The sequence below is a fragment of the Solanum dulcamara genome, chromosome 12 (assembly GCF_947179165.1).
Source record: "Solanum dulcamara chromosome 12, daSolDulc1.2, whole genome shotgun sequence".
NCBI lineage: Eukaryota > Viridiplantae > Streptophyta > Magnoliopsida > Solanales > Solanaceae > Solanum > Solanum dulcamara.
This window is the reverse complement of record NC_077248.1, coordinates 19,760,671-19,776,589: the sequence shown is the minus strand read 5'-3', so window position 1 is coordinate 19,776,589 and position 15,919 is coordinate 19,760,671. Positions and strand designations below refer to the sequence as shown.

At 31.5% G+C, this 15,919-nt stretch overlaps 3 pseudogenes; 1 reads left to right on the top strand and 2 right to left on the bottom strand.

The window, feature by feature from the left end:
* The first annotated feature begins 6,006 nt into the window (after positions 1-6,006).
* Positions 6,007-8,600, top strand: LOC129875671 (uncharacterized; annotated as a pseudogene).
* A 497-nt stretch (positions 8,601-9,097) lies between these two features.
* LOC129875670 (uncharacterized) lies at positions 9,098-11,373 on the bottom strand (annotated as a pseudogene).
* Positions 11,374-12,883: 1,510 nt separating this feature from the next.
* Positions 12,884-15,079, bottom strand: LOC129875669 (uncharacterized; annotated as a pseudogene).
* Positions 15,080-15,919: the final 840 nt, after the last annotated feature.

The following is a 15,919-nucleotide window of genomic DNA, read 5'->3' as shown; positions in this document are numbered from 1 at the left end:
AATTCGCGCGTTGACATCATAGTGTAATTAGCGCCCACCAACATGTATCGTCATGGTATCAATATATTGATAGTGTATCACAGAGGATTAAACTCAATTATATATGATATTGATATAGTGGTATGAATATACCGATGGAGTATCACAAAGAATATATGTACTAATTTAGAGTTTAATAAATAAAATTGTGATTTTAAAAAATCTCTTAACTGTTTTATTTTTATTTCTTAAAAAAAGAGTTCAATCTTATATAATACTGATAGGGTATCAATATACTGACGGAGTAACATAGAGAATTAAGCTCAATCTTATATAATACCGATGTGGTATCAATATACCGATGGAGTATCACAAAATAGTTCATAGCAGTGTTGCTGACTTTACCATGATGTCATGCAAGAAATTAAAAAAGAAAAAATGGGATAAGAGGATAAATAGTTTAGATCATGAATCTACTAAAGATAAATAATTTGAATTGAATTCAATTTAAATAAATAATTTCACAATAAAATTTATTTTGTGTAATTTTCCCTCAAAAATTTATGCGAGTCGCAATAAAATACATCGAAACTCATATATATTCACAAAGTAAAAGTAACTAACTGACTCATAGTATATACCTCATCAGACCTCTAAAATGATGATGACGATACAGTAAGCATGATGTAATAAGGCTATGCTAGTCTTGAAGAAATTTGGTGTGTTAAGGTGTTTTAAATATTCAGAAGTCGAGCCTTGGATTTATTGAAAATAAATTTTTTATATCTAAAATAATACTAATAAGTTCTGCATATATTTTATTTTCTTCGAACTTCACTTTATGAAATTATATTGAGTATGTTATTTAGGATTGAACAAAATCGAATCGAAAACTACATCAAATCCAATCGAGCCAAATCGGAAAAAAAAAACCAACTAGTAGTTTGATTCGACTTAATTTTATACTGAAAAAAAAATTCGACTATATTTGGATTGATTTGATTTTAACTTTAAAAAGTCAACTTGAGATCAAACCAACCCGACATTATATATATAATTTTTTAAATTTATTTTACTACATAAAATTATTTACTTTGATATAGTTTATAAATATTTCTTTTACTTTTTCATAGTTTTTATCCTTTAATATATTATTTTAAGTTTGTCTTAAAAAGTCGAATGATCCAATTAATGTCATATCCATAGATATTTAGTAACTCTAATAAAGCTCAAATCAAAATCAAATAAGGGTAGCCCGGTGCACTAAAGCTTCCATTATGCGCAGGGTCTGAGGAAGGCCCGACCACAAGAGTCTATTGTACACAGCCTTATCTTGCATTTCTGTCAGAGGCTGTTTCCAAGGCTTGAATCCGTGACCTCCTGGTTACATGGCAGCAACTTTACCAGTTACTCAAATCAAAATCAAATAAATACTAGAAAACAAGAAATTAGCTATGAACGAGATTTCGTAACTAAACAACAATTTTTTATACTAATTTCATTTAGCTATGGATTAATGACAAATTATAAAATCTAATTAGCTAAAAGCTATTTACCAACAAATAAGCTAGGAAATACCGACCAATTCCATAGCTAGTCTCATTTTTTTCTAGTAGTGATTTGTTCTTTAATTTTGTATTGGTTTAGACAATTAAAATACATAATCTAATTTTAGTTTTTCTTTAATGTTTAGTCATATAATTAGTACTTATTAGACTAACTGTAGCATGATTTAGCACTTTTAAATTATGATCATTTTCATTATGACTTATTTATTTGAAACATTTATTTTATGTGATTTTAGTATTATTTTTTGTTGAATATTTTAATCATCACTCGTATCATATTTTGTATTTTTTTAAAAAATACCTTATATAGTTATATTTTGATAGGACTAAAAAAAATTTGAAGAACACGTTATATATGTTTGTATGAATACTTCACCAAATTTTTTTTTTTAAAAAAAACTCGATGCAAGTGAATTTTTATCATTAGAAAATTTTGAAAGTCTACTTTTGAATGCTCTATTTGCCTGCCGAGCGCAAAGTTTGAAATTTGATATACCGTTTCATTCTTCATAATTTATTATAATAATTGAAAAAATAGAATTATATTATATATTTTTTTATAACGATGTTTCACTATATCAATTAGAAATGTTTATATATATGACGTTATAAAGAAATTTGATCATACTCTGATGTAGCGTTTCCAACCAATGTTTGAAAGCAAGAAACTCAAAATAAAAATAAAAAATATTAGTTGACATTTTGAAAATTGAACAGTGATATGTGAATAAGAAAATATGAAAAAGAAAGGAATAATCACTAGGGGTGTACATGGACAGGGTTGGTTCGGATTTTTTACAAATCAAACCAAATCATTTGTGTCGGGTTATTAAATCTATAAATCAAACCAATAAAAATTGGGTTTTGCGATATCAATTTTTCTCTGGTTTTTAGGGTTTTTTCGGGTTTCTTGGGTTTTTAGGGTTTTTTCGGGTTTCTCGGGTTTTTTCAGGTTACTCGGATTTTTCATAGTATCTAAAAAAAGCACAGAGCAGTGCTTCTTAAAAAGAGTTCTAGTACAAAATACCAACATATAAGATGGAGGCAGAACACTATTTGAAGTTTTAACTTTATAATATAACTTTATAAGATGGGCTTTTTTTGTATATTATTTAGATGAAGGGAAAATCACCTAAATGTACAGTATTCAAAAACTATTTACCATATAGAGCAACATAATTATTTTAACCATATATACCAAATTGTTTGAATTAAATTAACTCTCACACGCTATTTTCTCTTTCCCTGTTTCTCTCCAAATTTGCTACACCAATATTCTCTCCAATCTTCTCACCCATAATTTTCTCCAAAATTAGGGCAATACTTAGCTTCATAGCTTCTCAACCACAACTTTCTACAACATTTGTACTCCAATTTTGGAATTAAGTAACGTGTATTCGGTGGAATCTCATTTCTCAGAAGAAAACTTTTTGTTCTCCATAGCCAAAAAGAGGAAGAAGAAAATTTTTTGTTCTCCATAGCCAAAAAGAGGAAGAAGCAAACATGAGCAACAAATAGTATGATATTCAACAATATTCATGCGAAATTTTCTCCAAAATTTTTTATTTTTATTACCGATTTTCATTTTTTTGATTTCAGCGATTACTTGTTCAAACTATTGTTAATCGGCGATTTTTCTGTCGGCAAATCCTGTCTTCTTCTCAGATTTGCCGTATGTTCATCTATTTAACTTTGATCTCCTATGTTTACAGTTTAATTCAAGTTTAATGTGTGTGTAATTCCTTTGTTGTTCAACTTTAATTCATTTTTGTGGTCTCACAGATCACTGAAGGTTGATTTTGTTAGATACATGTTTCATTCGTGTCTAATACTCTCTTAATTCAAGTTTAATTCATTTTTGTGGCTTACAGAGAAGGCTGATTTCATTAGCTATAGGTTTCAATCGTCTCTAACTCTCTTTTAATTCAAGTTTAATGTGAGTTTAATTCCTTTGTTGTTCAACTTTAATTCATTTTGTGTCCTCGCAAATCACTGAAGGTTGATTTTGTTAGATATATGTTTTATTCGTGTCTAATACTCTTCTAATTCAAGTTTAATTCATTTTGTGGCTTGTAGAGAAGGCTGGTTTCATTAGCTACAGTTTTCAGTCGTCTCTAATTCTCTTTTAATTCAAGTTTAATGTGAGTTTAATTCCTTTATTGTTTAAATTTAATTCATTTTTGTGGCCTCACAGATCACTGAAGGTTGGTTTTGTTAGCTACATGTTTCATTCATTTCTAATTCTCTTCTAATTTAAGTTTAATTCATTTTTGTGGCTTACAGAGAAGGCTGATTTCATTAGCTACAGGTTTCAATCGTCTCTAATTCTCTTTTAATTCAAGTTTAATGTGTGTGTAATTCCTTTGTTGTTCAATTTTAATTAATATACTGTGGAGAGGCAGGCCACTTTGCTAGGAAATGCACTAGCCAATCCGTGAACTGATCATGTATATGATCTTTCTCTTTTTTCTATCCATCCTCTAAGTACTTATTTTCTTTATAGTGACATGTTTTTGCAATTGTTATTTGATTAGCTATATGATCAGTTAAGTTTTTGGTTGATGGATTTATATACAAGTATATAAAAAAACTGAAGGTTAAATTCTTGCACTTCAGGAAAATCTTTTATGCTTATAATAAATATGATACTATATATAATACACAGAGACACTCATATATTTGTGCTTAATGGGAAAAACTTGAGAATTCACATGATGCATGATGCTGATTAAGATGAGTGACTTCAGTTGTGAGCCTACTAATAAGTTTGTCCTACTATATTGCCCTTTATTTGGAATCTTTGTGATCTTTGCTTGTGTTTATATTTCTATTTTTTTTATTTGTTTATCGAGAATATGCTACTTTTTCGGTCAAAGTAATAGCGACAACAACATAGCCAAACAGAACACTGGTTTAATTTCTAAATCAACATTTTCATTGGCATCTTCAAAAAAATATGCAGGAGAAAAACATGGCTAATCTGGCTGTGCTACTTTACTTCAATGGCCGATGGGATTCTAGCAACAAGTATATTAATTACTTGGCATATGGTGTGTTGATAAATACCGATTCAACATTTGCTAGCCTCGTTTCTGTGATTGCTGCTCAATTGTCAATAGATACATCAACAAGTAAAGTTGAAATCAGATATAAGATTGATGAAAGGTCTCCTCCAATTCAAATTCGTAACGATATGGGAGTAAAAGTGTATATTGAAACAAAAAAGGAACATAGAGATATGTCAAAATACCCTTTATGTGTCACAATCACTGAATCAGTCAACTTGGAGAGTGATTCCACCTTAATTCCACTATTATGTTCAGACACTTCAGAAGACATGAGGATTACACACAATTCATACTTTTCTAATGCATTTAGTGGTATCGGTGATGTGCTGAAGTTAATTGGCTTTGGATCATGTGAGAAAGTTGATGAGCAAGAAGAAATACAACCAGGCATCATTATTAACCCCAATCAATCTTTTTTTGAGAAAGATCAAGTTTACAAAAATAAATATGTCCTTACTAGTGCACTAAAAAGACATTCCATTCTTAAACACTTCGAATTCAAGACATTGAGATCAAGCTCAACATGGTAAGACTCAAATTCAAGTTAGTTTATACTATTGATTGTCTGTTACTAATTTTTTTTCAACAGCTATTCAATACAACGCCTTGGAGAAAACTGTAGTTGGAATTTACGCGCTTCAAGCGTGAATAAATCTCAAATGTTCGCTATTAGAGATTTTGAAAGCGAACACACGTGTTTTTTGCTACATAATTCATTATCGGAAAGACAAGCAACAAAGACAGTTGTTGGGAGTATTATTGTTGACAAATGTATTGATCTAGATGCCAACTACATACCAAGAGATATACAAAATGACATGTTACAGGAATATGGTGTGCGGCTCACATATATGCAAGCTTGGAGAGCTAAAGAAAAAGCTCTTGAATTAGTCCGAGGTGATCCAGCTCAATCATATGCAAAGTTGCCAAGTTACTTTCACATACTAGAGGCAACTTACCCTGGTTCTTATATAAGATTGCACAAATCAGAGGACGACCATTTCCTATATGCATTTGTAGCACTGTTTACATCGATAAAAGGATGGGAGTATTGTAGACCAATTGTAGTTGTTGATGGAACTTTTCTAAAAGGAGCATACAAAGGGACAATGCTAACAACTAATACCTTAGATGCAGCAGGTGAGACTTTTCGAATACAATACTATTTTTTCTATAAATGAAATTCTAATTTTAATTTGTATTAAAAGTCTGCACAATGTATTAAAAGTGTATTACACATAAAACAAAAATGTATTAAAAATGTATTAAACATTATACCTGATGCAGGGAGTATACTGCCTCTTGCTTATGCCATTGTTGATTCAGAGAATGATGCATCTTGGAGGTGGTTTTTTGAACAATTCAGAGAGGTATTTGGTCAAAGATCAGAGATGTGTATCGTTTCGGATAGGCATGCAAGCATTATTAAGGCAACTTCAACTGTCTATGATGAAATACCTCATTTCACGTGTATATGGCACTTGTTGCAAAACATAATGAAAAACTTCAGAAAGAGTCAGCAAAAGGTAACAGAATTGTTCTACTCTATGGCAAAAACATACACCATGGTAGAGTTTAATCAACATATGGAAATTGTTAAAAAGATAGACAAGAGGATTAAAGACTACTTGCTGAACATTGGATACAACAAATGGTCACGTGTTCATGATCAGGTAAATAGGACTTGGATGATGACATCAAACATTGCAGAATCAGTCAATTCAAGAACAAGACATGCCAAAGTTCTTACAGTCTTGCACCTCCTAGAATTCATGAGACAACTTGTTCAAAAATGAAATAACAATAACAGGTCAAAGGCAATATTTTCAGGATTTTACCTTGGGAAAAAGTATGAAATTTTTTTACAACGTAACAAAACTGCATCGGAGAAATTAAGAGTATGGTATCTGTAAATTTCTTTTTGTTAATATTTTTTCTTCTGATTCACATGTAATATCTCTCTTGCTTATATTTTTTCTTTTTTTATAGGTTAGGGAGACAAATGAATATGTGTATACAGTACTTGATGGCATTACACGATTCACGGTATGTCTTCAATAACGTGCATGCACATGTGGGAGATTTCAATTGGATGAGCTGTCATGTCCACATGCTTTGGCTGTTTTAAAAATAAAACACACTAGTTATGAAAATTTTTGCTCTGATTACTACACAAGAGGGAATTTATTGTTGACATACCAGTTTCACTTGAATCCCCTCCCAGATGAAAGCACTTGGAATATACCAACACACGTTCTTGAAGAGGTTGTACTTCCACCACATGGAAAGAGACCTCCTGGGAGGCCAAAATACAAAAGACACAAACAATTGAGAGAAGATGGATTTAAAAAAATAAAAAATAACATGCAGCTATTGTGGACAACAAGGTCACAATAGGAAGACTTGCAAGAATGTTAGGCCTTTGGATTAAGAATAAAGAATGACATTTGAAATAAAGAATAAACTCTGTTTGTTTTAGGGCATTAGTTTGCTACAAGAATTCATTTTTTAGTTCAAGTCTAATTCATTTTTGTGTTCTATGGATTACTGGAGGCTTTTTCGATAGCTACATTTTCCATTCTTGTCTAATTCTCTTCCAATTCAACTTTAGTGTGCATGTAATTCATTTTTGTGTTTTTATAGATCACTGAAGGCTTTTTCATTAGCCACACTTTTCATTCGTGTCTAATTCTATTCTAATTCAACTTTAATATATATGTAATTTATTTTTTATTCAAGTTTAATTCAGTTTTTATTCAAGTTTAATTCATAATGCAGATTTTTTTTAACGAGAACAGACCCTACACGAGGCTCCCACCTCTCGTGCACAGTCAGGGGTTGAGCAGCACCCCAAGCCTTAACATAAATAAAATAATAATAAAATACACGGAGGGGGACATAAACCTTACCTCCGAATACTAGATGGAAAAGCGATAAACCTATGAGAGGACTCCTCTCGATACATTGCGACTAAGAAAAAACATAAATGAGGGAGACTCTCCCCTTCCATGTAAATACAAGCAATAAACTACACTAGTCCTATTCAACTAAGCTACATTACAAACATAGCTAAATTGAAGAAGAGCAAGTATATAAAACTTCCCATTTCCATGGATCGAGAGCGATCGTGTCATCGTTGTGCTTCTTAGGTTTTTCGTACCGAGTTTGTCCATGAGATGTGAATGCTTCATGCAATGAAAGTAACTGCCTTCATAGTGGTGATCGGTTGCCTTTTTTGAGGTCGCTCGATTAACGTTTCTGATTGTCCATTCGAACTGAAACTTCTTGGGCTCTGCAATTTTTAGAGTTGCTGTAATCCTGTAAAATTTGGAGCATTTTTGGTGATGGGTGATGCAATTTGTTGAGGGCTGTTGGTTGTTTTTCAGTTTGTGTGTTGCTTCTAGCTATGATGTTGTTGCAGCCCTGGAAGTTATAGGTGCTGCAGTTCTGCCTTTGTACCTGCACAAACAACTAAATCCAAGGAATCCCCAAGATTGTTTGGTATTGTTGAATGTTGCAATGATCCATAGTTGCTGCAATTGGTTTAGCTCTGTGAAATCTGCACAAACTAGTAAGCAACCACAAGCAAAAGAGGGTGATGAACTACTGGTATAGATCTGTATTGGATGATGTATTTGATTGCTATGGTTGGATTTTATGGTGTTGCAGGTTACTCTCAGCAAGGATCCCTACATTGTGATCCACCATTCCTTTTTGTGCTCTATGTATTGGAATTGTTGCTGCACAACCAAACTCAAAACCACACTAAAGGTTAGTTGTTGCTTGCAAGCTGATAGTGCTTTCATGTGCTGCAGTTCAGAGTGTGCCAAACTCAAAACCACACTGAAGGCTTTTTCATTAGCTACAATTTTCATTCGTGTCTAATTCTATTCTAATTCAACTTTAATATGTATGTAATTTATTTTTATTCAAGTTTAATTCAGTTTTTATTCAAGTTTAATTCATAATGCAGGTTTCAGTTTGATAAAACTACTGAAACACATCACTGAAGGATTTTTCATTAGCTACAATTTTCATTCGTGTCTAATTCTCTTCTAATTCAACTTTAGTGTGTATGTAATTCATTTTTGTGTTTCTAGAGATCACTGAAGGGTTTTTCATTAGCCACATTTTTCATTCGTGTTTAATTCTATTCTAATTCAACTTTAATATGTATGTAATTTATTTTTTATTCCAGTTTAATTTATTTTTCATTCAAGTTTAATTCATAATGCAGGTTTCAGTTTGATAACACTACTGAAACACTTTAACATTAACGTAGCTATGTATTGCATTATAAAAAAAGAAGATATATTTTACATGAATAAAAAACTATATTAAAATTGTATTTTACGTGTACAAAAATCATCTTAAAAAGGATAGCACAAAACAATCTTCAAAATCTAACTAATACATCAGCTATAAACTGTTTTTAGACAACATAGTTTTCATATATATTTTAACTAATATAACTACATTTATTTATTTATGTGGTCTTTCATCTTCACTTTGAAGGTTACTCTTTTGCTTCTTCACTGCATATTCCCATAGTAGAGCCCCAAACCTCTTTTGGAGACTGTCTGCACTTAGTTGTTGATTTGCAATATCCTGGCCATTAGTCACTAACTCCGCAAATGCAGCCACAAAAACTCCACAGTCCCTATAAAATTTAAAATATAAAATTATTATAAAAATACTATTGAGTTTAATAAGACCAATACAAAAGATAGTATTTATTTGATAAACAATTAAACTTACAATGAATCTTCTTGTTGTCTTGGAATCCCTTCAGTTATGAACTTACATTCAATGAGCTCAAACTCATTTTTTCCATTATATTTAGGTGATTTCTTCAATTCAGGACGCTTATCATAGAACTTGACCACACTCAAGTAGTATGATAAAACTGATGAAATCATGCCAGCAGCGTTTTGAGTCAAAAAATTCACCCCCCTCTAGCCGGAAATGAATCATACACCTTCAAACACCTTTCAACAATATCAAACACAACAAAAATCCAATGATAACCCTCTTTAATATTTACTGGAAAGAGAACATAATCCACTTTGTCCCATAGGGTGCTTGCCAACAAATGGCGTCCGCATATATACTCAGCAATAGCATCTGAAGTTTTGATTCCAAATTTCTTCATATCTTCATGAGATTCATAAAGTTGAAAATAAGATTGAGCAATCTTTGTCTTGAATAGACAATCAGTAGTTGTAAATCGAATATTATTGTTGGTTTCATACTTTCCCTTCTTTCTAATATAATAAAAAATCACGTCAAGATGCTGCAAAAGATTTAAAATGATGTCAAGTCTCAGATAATACTTCAAATCTGTAGCAACTGTTAGTCAATTCAGTGAGCTCATTAAAGCTTGTCCAGAAAAATAGGAGAAGAAGTTGATTCAGAAAAATGAGAGTGTTCAACTGGAGTTTACATAACTAACCTCATCATTCCATGCTTGACCAGAATGTGCCAATTTGAAAAACCATTCTTTTGTTTGTACATTGCAAACACCTAATTCAAATGCTGGTTTGAGGACATTAATAGCATCTGGATACGGTTTCTTTCCCCTTTAAAGCATAAAAAAATGAAATTTTCAGTCAGTTAACTCATTTAAACTAAAGAAATTTTTTGACATATAAAACAACAAACATAAATAAATTACCTCTTTTTTGTACCCGTATAAAGCCACACAATGAATGAATCTATCAAATCAGATTCATCATCTACTCCGATTGTAAGTGAAAAGGGATGTTTTATCTTAAATATTTGACGTGTTACACATAAAGTCCCTCCAGATTCAAAATGCTGTATATAAGGAGATTTAACTGACTTTCCTGGTATTTTTTTCCTTGCATGCTTCCTCGGTGTCGCTTTCTTTTTATTTTTATCAACGACTGCTTTCTTTTTCTTTTTGTTTTCCTCAATAGTGGCTGCCTTTTTTTTTGTTTTCCTCCACAGTGGCTTTCTTTCTTAGGTATGATGCTTCCGCCTTACGAATTTAGGAAAGATCTTCAGCACACAACATGAAGTCATCAAGCGTTTGAGGAGTTTTTTGACAACTCTTTGCCGCATCGGCATCAGTAGACGCACCACAATCTAGTTCATCTTTGTTAACTGCACTACTATTAGGTTGTGCCTCAACTGAATTAAGATCAATAGCCTCTTCTCCTAAATACAAAATAAATCTTTTAGTAATGCATTAAGGGAGGAGTAGGTAGAGTAATTAGAGATCAAAGAGGTTTATTTGAACTTTCAAAATAAAACTAATACCATTTATATCAGCAACAACCTCAGATAAACTTGTTCAATAGCAATTCCTGCAACATCTTCATCTGTACATAACATGAACAATTTAAACAAAGTTGAATGAAAGAATATAAAATATGTATTATATTTGTATTAAACCCTTCATTACCAATTTTGTTTTCAGAATTCCCAACAGTAGCAAATTTAACGATAGCTTTACACACTTGAGATTTTTCATGCTGAGCAGATTCTACAACTTGAGTCTCATGCCCTCTTGACATATGTATTGATGAATCAACACAAGGAGAAAATGCTGTGTGTAATTAAAATATATTACAAGAAAAACATGTGAAGAAAAATTTGGGGAAAAGTGGGAAACTAATCAATTTTGACAGATAATGTTCTATATTGCTCGGACTTTTCAAAAATACAGTTAGGTGCGTGTTGTATCCTCCAAGAATAGTGCATTTTTGGAAGACCCAACATGGGTGCGACAACATTTTTGAAGAGTTTAAGCAAAATAGGCCATTTTTGATTCCTTGAGGAGAGTAAGGGAGAAGGAAGATTGAAAAAGCCAAATGGATAATTACCCAACTATCCTGCTGTTATTACAATTTTCTAATTTATTTCACTACCAAACTTGGAAAATGGATGACACCTATCCACTTTTACTTCCACTTCTCTTTATCCCAAGTTACACATAGATTTCGATAAGTATAAGCATTTCCATTTTCATGGGGACATATTTTAGCTAGAACAGAGAATTTTTAACATATTAAAAATCTCCAACTTCAAACAACAAGCTTTGTTACAATGAAAAATCTCCTCCATCTCATTTACATCCAATTTCTCTATTCAAGATACTTTAATCAAATTTATGGAGTGAAACGGAAGACGATTAAATAGACACTACATTAGAGTATGGAAATCACTAAAGCTAAACTATATATGACAGTGCTAGTCAATGTCACTTGAAAACTATAGCACACAAACAATTTTAGTTTGGTAAAAGAACTCATGCACATTAGCACACAGAATACAAGCACGCAATCCACTATTTAGCTCCGCAATGCCTATGATTATGAATAGTAACACTAGCAGCTAAACTATATACAACAACAACATACCCTGTGTATGGGGAATGTAGAGTCTTCGCAGACCCTACCCCTACTTTGGGAGGTAGAGTCAACTTTAGTGTGTACGTAATTCATTTTTGTGTCTCTATGGATCACTCAAGGCTTTTTCATTAGCCACACTTTTCATTCGTGTCTAATTCTATTCTAATTCAACTTTAATATGTATGTAATTTATTTTTTATTCAAGTTTAATTCAGTTTTTATTCAAGTTTAATTCATAATGCAAGTTTCAGTTTGATAACACTATTGAAACACATCACTGAATATTTTTTCATTAGCTATAATTTTCATTCGTGTCTAATTCATAAAAATGTAACTCCTCTACATTAGCACAGAGAATACAAGCATACAGTCCACTATTCAGTTCTAAGGTCTATGATTATGAATAGTAATACTAGCAGCTAAAACTATGCAACAAATTATATTCATAGTCAAAGTTCACCATTCTTCTAAGTGAAAACATGTGAATAAAAAATTCAAGCTTAAACTACAACTTAGATAAGTAAAAACTCTAAATAGTAAATAAACTTAAGTCCCTGCCAGCAAGCAAAACAATATAATATAAATGTATTTAAAACATTAAAGAACCTCCATGGAAATCTAATCCACCAGAAAATGTCTCGCCAGCCTTTTTGTTGGATGATTCCCTGACTTTTTGAGTAAAAGAACTGTTGTCTCTCTTAGCAAACAACAAAGAAATATCCTTCAATAATTATTTATTGGAATTCATCACAAATTCTTTCATTTGAATAGATTGTAAGTCTATCTTCTCTTCAAGAGCTTTGTGATTTTCATTCGCCTAGTATATAATCAAATATAACACAATTATTAGAATAACAGTTTTGAAAAAGATAAAGACTAAAAGCAAGTTAGCTTATACCTTTGCAAGTTCTTTTCTCAACTCTATAACCTCCCTGGTCAACATATCTAGACTATGGTTTGATCCTTTCGGCTCCAATTTCAAAATTTCAGAATGGTAATCACGAGGTTCAAGGAAGCCTCAATTTAGATACCTCATCTTCACTCGCCACTATATTCTCAAACTGAAATTAAAATACAGAAACAAATAGGTTTATTAACTTGAGTTGAAATAACATATATATGTTTCATAAATTGTATTAACTTTGTATAGATACCTTGCATTTCGTAGGCATGAAGATGCCATTTTCAATATGCTTTTGCCAAGGACTTTCAGCAATTGTTTTCCACCTCAAAATTCTTGGAATAGAATCATAAATTCGAAGAGCTAAATCTTCATCGACTCTATAACAACACTCAAATATCCAAGTTTGAAGGGCAAGAGGCAATCCACCTAATCTATAGTACTGATTGGTTGAATTAAGCTTGTGCCTCACATTATCAAGCAACTTCTTGTAGACATCCAAACCCCACGGGTAAGAATTGAATTGTCCACTTTCCACAAGGTAGAAATCTCTATTACTAATTTGGTATTCATTGTTCTCATATGAGAACAAAAAATCATTAATAAAGAACAAAACAGCTCGTGAAACGGCAGAATCATCATCTATGAATTTTTTTGATAAAAACAACTCACGTAGATGATTCTTTTGAACAGTAATTTGTTCAGGGAAATAATTGCTCAACAACCGACAAGGAGAATCTGGAACATTAACAGAGCAACCATCACTAACACAATTTAAGCCTGTAATTAACCCAAATTCCCTAAGTCCGAAAAACAGCATTTTCTCATTTAATTCAACAGCAAAGACATCATCTGGTGTGTAATTTAACTCCCTGTTCATAAGGCAATGAATAAGTTGGAGTTGTGTGGTCACTTTCGGAAGGTCAAGAAAGTAACCAAAACAAGTATTCTTAAACAACTCGAGCTGTTTTTCAGATAAAGAAAGTTTTATCTTCTCAATCACGTCATGATTAGTATATGACGACCACCTACTTGAAGAATACAAAACATCTGGATGTCTCCAGAATTTACGATCCTGCATATAAATAATTTCAATCTATCATTATAGATAATTATATCTTAACATGAATCCTCAAATAGGACTTAAAAGATATGTGAGATTTCAAGAAAAGAAGAGTAGCTTTATCAGTGCTAATATTAGCTAGTGAAGAAGAATGGTAATGAAGCATAATGAAAACTGCAAGAGAAAACAGAAGATTACAAATTCTACCCATTGACTGTTTTTATATTGGAATGTCTTTTATATGAGAATAATTGATAATACATAGCAATAATTCATTTGTCTCTAATTCCCTTCTAATTCAAATTTAATGTGTGTAATACATAATTTCATTCAAGTTTAATTCATTTTTGTGGTGTACAGATAACTGAAAACTTTTTTCAATTAACTACAGATTTCATTCATCTCTTATTCTCTTCTAATTCAACTTTAATGTATGTGTAATACATTTTAATTTAAAGTTTAATTCATTTATATTTATTTATTTAAAAAAAATAAACAAATTGCAACACAAAATATCTAACAATTCATGACAAAACTCCCAACAATCACTGATATAATAAACTTGAGAAAATAAATTTATACTATAATAAAAGTATAAAATACACAGATTTTTCTTCAACATCTAGCACACAAGTTCAAAACAACAACAAACTAAGAAAATACACATAAACAGATTGAAAATGCTATCAGTTAAATAATGTGTTGGTAGAATGACATACCGGATATAAACTCTCCGGTAGAACCGTATTTTTGCACAATCGATTTCGAATTTTTGGATTCTTCTCCTGAGCAACTGTAGGTTTCACTTTCTTTGACTGAAATTGAGGAGGTAAATCCTCAAAATCATCATCACTGTCAACAAATTTCTTAGATGCCGATGCAACATCAACTCATTTTCTTTTCGATTTAGAACTCAATTCATTGGTTTTTTTCTTACTTCTACCGCCCTTTTTCTACACATGCAATGCTTGGAAATTTTGACTAACCTCACCACCAGCTTCTTCTAGAGATTGATTTGCAGAGATTCCCAAATTAAAATTTGGACCGACATTCACTTCACCACTGTCGATTGAATCAACAATTCGAATTCTTGGGCTTCTTCTAGGAGATTTCTGACCTTCCATTACAATTGTGCACCTAAAACCTATAAATTTCGTTTGAAATAAACAAGAAGATGAAGGAATAATGGAAGAATGAAGAAGAGATGAAGGAAGAAGAGAGAGACGCAGAAACCTTAGAGAAACCTTAGAGAGAGAAAACCCTTTCCTATTCCTTAAATAAAAAGGGAATATAATGTTTTTTTAATTAAAATATTGCTATTAATTGTTAAAAATGGTAATAAAATAAAAGTATATTTAAAAATGGTAAATATTTTTTAAAACACAGTCAATTAAGTAATTTTACCTTAGATGAACTTCTCAAGTCCAAATCTAAATGTAAGAAAGAAAAAAAAATTATGAAAAAATATTAAAAATATTTATAAATTATATTTTAATAAATATTTTTATGTATAACATAATTTAAAAGTAGTATATCTATAATCGGGTCGGTTTGGGTTCGATTTGACTTTTTTTAGTTAAAACCAAACCAACCCTATAATGGTTGGATTTTTTTTTCAAACACCAAACCAAGTCAAACCAAACCACTAGTCGAGTTTTTTTTTCCAGTTTGATTCAGTTTATCGATTTGGTGCGATTTATCAGTTTATCCTGTACATCCCTAATAATGACATAGTGGAGATGAAAATGAAGAAAAGAAAAATGGTCAAAAGTAATACAAAAAAGAACCTAACACGCACGCAGATAACAAAGAAATTTTAACGGTAGACCAACAAGTTGTTGAGCTTCACAACACCCCTACGCCCCACCTCCCCACGCCAATCCAAAAAGAAAATGTATATATGGATTCAATATATAAAAATGGGATAACTACATTTCTGGTCCGTAATTTACTACTATATATTG